Consider the following 6,265-nt stretch of genomic DNA (forward strand, 5'->3'; position numbering starts at 1 on the left):
GCACTTCGTGCGATCAGGAAGATCAGTAAGTCTATTGATTTTGTTCAAATAAAAATACTCTTGTTGGAGAACTAAGTTGCAAAAAGACAATAAAGAATTTTGTGAATGAAAAAAAAACATCTTTAAATTTGTTTTTAGATGAAATTTAGTTTTTTTAGTTTTAGATTTAAAAAACAAAAATTTTAGTTTTTAATTTTAGATTAAAAAAAAAAAAAAAAAAAATCCACAAAATAATAATAATATATGTATATACACATATTATTATTAAAAAGAAAAAACTAACCATTTTTATTATTTTTTGTTTTTGTTTTTTTTAGATATTTAAAAAAAACAACTTTTTGAAAAAATGCAAAATATTAAAAAAAAAAACAACTTTTTTTTTTTAATATTTAAAAAAAATGCAAAATATTAAAAAAAACAACAACTTTTTGGAAACTAACCATTTTTATTAGATATAGGTTTAATTTCATTATTTTATTTATTTATTTATTAAAAAAAAACTTTAAAAAAAAATAATGAAAAATAACCTTTCAAACTAAATTCGTTGCCTTCTGAGATCCTGATCGGTTTGTCTTCATTAATTGAATAAACCCAATACCATCTTCTGTCACAAGGCGAACAAATGGATATGAAATGGTTGTAGTTTTTTTGCTATGCGCACCAATTTATTGGATCTTTGCCACGACACCTATTTCATTGTTTTTGTTTCTTTGGAACAAGTGAAACATCATAGAGGAAGACTGTATCCTCAACAAAATTAAAGAAGAATCATAGCAAGCGCAAGGCAAGAACTATATACAAGGGCACAGCTTCCATAACAAAATCAGCTGCATCAGAAGGCAATTTCTTGCATATGTTTTCTTGCATGTGTTTGCCGCAATCGACAATGCAACCCTCCGAACAGTAGTGGAGAAAAATTCTAAGAATGACAGCACTGCCATAAGAGCCCCGCACGAAGACATGCAGTTGGTGTTCTTGAGAAATCTTCTTGATCATGATCAGAACCCTGTAATCCTGGGGACCATTCTCATGAAAATCGATTTATAAGGGCTTTCAGTCGATCCTATATATTTAATTTTGAGATAACGGACTGCAGTGTGGGATTTAGCCAGAGTTTGCAATGGAGGCAAGGCGGTGGAGTTCGTCGGGGGCAGCTCGCGTTGTACTGGTGGCGATTGTCTCCACCTCATTTTGGTGCCTCTGGAAATCCACATGTCGCAGAAAATCCCGTCGAAAGCATCTACAATCACAGCAGCAAGTAAACTCTAAACCCTGTTGCAGGTCTAAGTCCCGAATCTTCTCCGCAACTCAACCCAACGGCTGCTGCAGTTCGCTCACGGCCCAACCCCAAGAGAATTGTTCGAATTCTGCAAGCTGTGGATCGAATACGCCTGGAAAGCTTCTGTTTGCTTCCCAAACAGGAACCTCAGAGGCTCTTGCTCATGGACTCTCAAAGATTTTACTAGAGAATAACATTAAAGCGGAGGTCGTCGACCCACGGTCATATGAGCCTGAGGACATAGCCAAGGAAAAGATTGTGATCATAGTTGCGTCGACAAGGGAAGATGGAAAAGCGCCTGACAAAGCAGTGTTCTTTGCATAGTGGCTAGAAGAGAGCTCAAAGGATTTCAGAGTCGGAGCAGGGCTTCTTCCCGACTGTAAATTTGCAGTCTTTGGCATCGGTAGTAAGGCCTATGGTCTTACCTACAATGCTACGGCGAGGGTGTTTCACCGTCAAATGACGGATCTTGGAGGATTGGAAATTATTCCCCTGGGAGAAGGGGACCAAGACGGAGGAAACTTATATGAGACCTTCGGAAACTGGAGCCGTCTACTTGTGAAATATTTAACAAATGAACCCCATGAAGTAATTAGCAGTAAAAGTAGTGGAGTCCTTGAAGAGGTTCCTGATTACTACAGCGATGAAGATTCAGAGGAAGACAAAGAGAATGACCCCGAAGATGTTGCGCAAGGACTGTTCTGCGAGATCCAAGTACTCAATAGTCAGCAAACGGGAACAAAAACGAGGAACTGCGCCATAGTGCACAACTGCGGCGCACGACGAGGGCGGCACATCGCATAAATGAGTCAAGGCCCGCGCTGCAAGAAGCATTATATCTGCATTACACTCAGAAAACTCTAGAAAATCTGCAGATTGATTGGGATTATCCCTCCAAATCTGCACACAAATTGATTTGGAAATGACATGCTTACAATCTGGGTCGCCGCTCGCATGCACATCAAGGTCTACAAGTATCCCGCTTGGGGGGACATAACGGGAATCGAGACATGGTACCAAAGTGAGGGGAAAATTGGGACAAGACGTAATTGGATTCTCAAGGATGCGACCACAGAGAACATCATTGGCCGAGCCACGAGCACATGGGTGATGATGACTCAGGATACCAGAAGGCTTTATAGAGTAACTGATGATGTGAGGGATGAATACATGATTCATTGCCCAAAATCTCCCAGGCTGGCATTTCCCGAGGAAAATAATAACCGTTCCAAAAAGATACCTAAGCTTGATGATCTTGCACAACACTCAGGATCTGGTCTTATGCCTAGGAGAGCTGATCTGGATATGAATCAGCATGTGAATAATGTGACATACATCGGATGGGTTCTGGAGAGCATGCCACAAGAAGTTTTAGATACGCATGAGCTAGAAACGATAACTCGTGATTATAGGTGAGAATGCAGCAAGGATGACATTGTTGAGTCTTTGACAAGTTTACTATCTGAACCATCCGATAGTAGTGCAGTTGAAAATGGTACTTTTCAATCTAATGGAAATGCAATGTCCGCAAATGAAGCAACAACAATTAGAAGTCCTGGCAGTCAGTCGTCTTTCCCTTACAAAGAACGATGAAGCCGATCTAAACGCAGAAGTCGCCGATGAAAAAAATGCCAACGAAGTCAGCAAAATCTCAGCAGAAGATAATGGCACGCCCAAAATCTCAGTAGAAAATACTGGAGATCTTCAGTTGAAGCGCCGGGTTTTAAGGGGAAGATCATATTCGAATAAGGTTTGTTGGTTTTTATTTAATTAGTTTTTTTCTTTTTTTTTCTTTTTTTTGACAACTAACAAAAATCTAAAAAAAAATCAACATTGTTTTGCTTTTATTTCCATAAAAATAGCGAATCATGAGTGTGTTGATAAAATAAAAAATAACGATTTGTAATAAGTTTTTTTATCAACTTAAAAAAAATATAAAAAAATCAACATAAATAATAAATTAAAACAATTGTTTTTTAATTTGTTATTTAAATAAAAATTAAAAAAACAATTGTTTTTTAATTTGTTATTTCAATAAAAATAAAAAATATTTTGTGTGTGGATATTTTGGATTGAAAAAAAAAAAAACAAACAAACAAAACAACACAAAATAATTTTTATTTTTATTTTTAATTAAAAAAGATTTTCTTATTTTTATTTTATTTAAACAAAAAAAAAAAAAACACTATTTCATTTTAGTGATAGTTTTTCATTATTAGGTTTTAATAAATAAAATTTTGTTGATTTTATAATTTAAAAAAAAAAATTTCAACTTAAATAATAAATTAAAAAAATGTTATGTTTTTTAATTTGTTGTTTAAAAAAAAACAAACTCTAAAGCAATAAATAAAATCAACATAAAAAATAAAAAATTAGGTTTTCATTTATTTTAATATTTTCTTTTTAAAATTTGTTGTTTAAAAAAAAAATTGAAAATTTTTTTAAAAAAATTAATTAAAAAAAATAATAAAAATTACAAAAATACAAAAAAAATAATAAAACAATAAAAAAAAATTAAAAAAAAAAAATCACAAAATTCACACAACTTTGAAAATACAAAATGGCATACTTGGAAACCAATTTCACAAAACGCTTTCTCAAACATTGGAGGATTAACTCATCACATCTTTCTGTTGTATGCTTTATGATGCACTAATATGCAGAACACAACAGATAATTCAAATGACCATCTTTTCGCCAAGTACATTTCATGAGTATCTGACACAAACAGGGAGTATTATTTTTCATGGTTGTTTTTAAGAATGGATTGAAATTGATATCATGAATTGAGTTACTTTCAATGCTTTGATTTTTCCTAAATCTGTTTTATTTGGTATGAAATTTTTGCGTAAGAATCATGAAGGAAATGCGCAATTCTTCTTGAACAAACTTATGTTTTCTTTCTGCCAAGTTTTTTTCACAGGTTACAGGATAACAAAGTGATCATTCAGGAGATTACATTGTGACGACAATTAATCTTCCAAAGACTGAATTCATTAAAAATTCTGAAGACAAATCCATCTCCACAACCACTACCTTCCACCTCCCTGAAAAAGATTTTGAATTCCACCAATCGTACATCCATAAGGTGTGACACTTCCATATTCATTTTTCACAGCAAGAGTTCTTATTCATACATCATGCATTTCCTTACATCCATTCCTTACAAGCATATTGTCATTTTCCATGTCATTACCATTCCCCTTCATTTCCGCCAATAAAACCCTGCTTGAGTCAAAGTCCTAGAGTCTAAAGTATCATTGAAAAAAACACCTAGAGGCTTGCATGCCTTAATGGCAAGTACTCTTGCCAATGAACAATGGGAGTACATTAATATCCCTTGTTCGTTGGATCTTGTAGGTGACTCGACCACGACAAATTTATTCGTACCTACCAAGATGTGTTAGGCATCCTGACTCCCATTGGAATCAATGGTGGGAGCTCTTGTGTTGGCTAGGGGCATTCATTAACGGCCACTAAGTCAACAACTTCTTGCTATGTTCGACATCGACACATTTAATCACATAGTAACGGCGCCAAAATGTTGGGCAATTTATTGGGCTTAAATTGCTGCATTAAATTATCAACCAGGGAAACTCGTAAGCTTATGATGGTGCCAGCAATATATATGCAAGAGTAGGCAACTAACTTTATGTCTAGCTAAATTATTTAGGATTCAATATAATATGCAAGGGAAGAGGCTCCTAACTAAGGAGGTCCTGGTTGTCCTTCCCTACAGTATCATAAAGAAATCATTGATTACATAAAACTAGAAACTTGAAATGAAGACAAGAGAATGAACTTAATTGTTGTTCAGATTCAAGTAGAGAGAGGAAGACTAACTTAGTCTCTTGATTGCCCTCTCATGTACTAATCCAAACTAAACTAAGATTCATTCATAAGCATAAGAAATGAAATGACTTGAAACATAAAAGCACAAAAGAATGAATTTCAATTACCATATAAATCAATGGAGAGAGAGCCTAACTTAGACTCGTGGTTATCTCCTCATATGATACTTGAAACATAAAAGCAAAAGAATGAATTTCAATTATCATGCAAATCAAATGGAGAGAGAGTCTAACTTAGACCCTTGGTTGTTCTCTCATATGCTGATAAGATTCTAATTTAAAACTCATTCATCAATCATAAACAAATCCTCAAACATCTAAGCAATTAAATGAAATAAGATCTAATATGAAATAACATGTTTCTCTCATCCTTTTAGAGTGAGCTCAATTCTCTTAAGAACAAGACAAATTATTCCATATACTACATTAAGGAAACTTATATCTAAAAACTACATAATGGAAATAAAACTACATAATGGAAATGTATGTAAAATGTAGCTTTATTCTATTCCATCATAAGCTGGATACATGCTCTAAGAGTCCTCCCTTTGGAATGGAAGAGGTACTCCTATTTATACAATGAGATGAGATAACAAACTCATAATGATGATCCACTAATCTCTCTTTAGTTCCATACATTTCTCAACCATCTAGACACATAACCCTATCCTCCATGATTTCCTCCATGAGGTCCATGATCTTCTCCATGAGATCATGATCTTTTCCATGAGGCTTATCTTATCAAATTCGAATTTGATCATTCAAGGCCACATAAAGATGCCCTGGAAACTTCCTTTGTACCTACACATGTCAACAAACTCATTCTAATTGTTAGGTATAAGTATAAGCATATTATTTTCTAAAGTTTAGCCATAAATTCACTTTAAAATGTTAAGAATTAATAAACTTTGGAAAAGCATAGTTATAACCCAATAATGAGGTAAATGTAATGATATGGAGGTGGAATGGAGGTGACATGAAGGTAAAATGTGAAGATATTGGTGAATAATGGAGTGAAAATAGGGACTATTTTGAGGCCCAACATCTCCCCCAAACTCAAGATATTGCATGTCCTCATGCAATCTATTACATTACTTTTTGAGCTTTGGCTTAAACTCTGCATGATATCATTTAC

The 6,265-nt window shown here is 34.1% G+C and overlaps 1 pseudogene; it reads left to right on the forward strand.

Moving 5' to 3' along the window:
• The first annotated feature begins 2,206 nt into the window (after positions 1-2,206).
• On the forward strand, positions 2,207-2,872 carry LOC149148585 (oleoyl-acyl carrier protein thioesterase 1, chloroplastic-like; annotated as a pseudogene).
• Positions 2,873-6,265: the final 3,393 nt, after the last annotated feature.

Source organism: Pinus tabuliformis, chromosome 9, assembly GCF_031772625.1.
Source record: "Pinus tabuliformis cultivar Carrire ecotype Pingquan chromosome 9, CPIR1, whole genome shotgun sequence".
NCBI classification, from domain to species: domain Eukaryota; kingdom Viridiplantae; phylum Streptophyta; class Pinopsida; order Pinales; family Pinaceae; genus Pinus; species Pinus tabuliformis.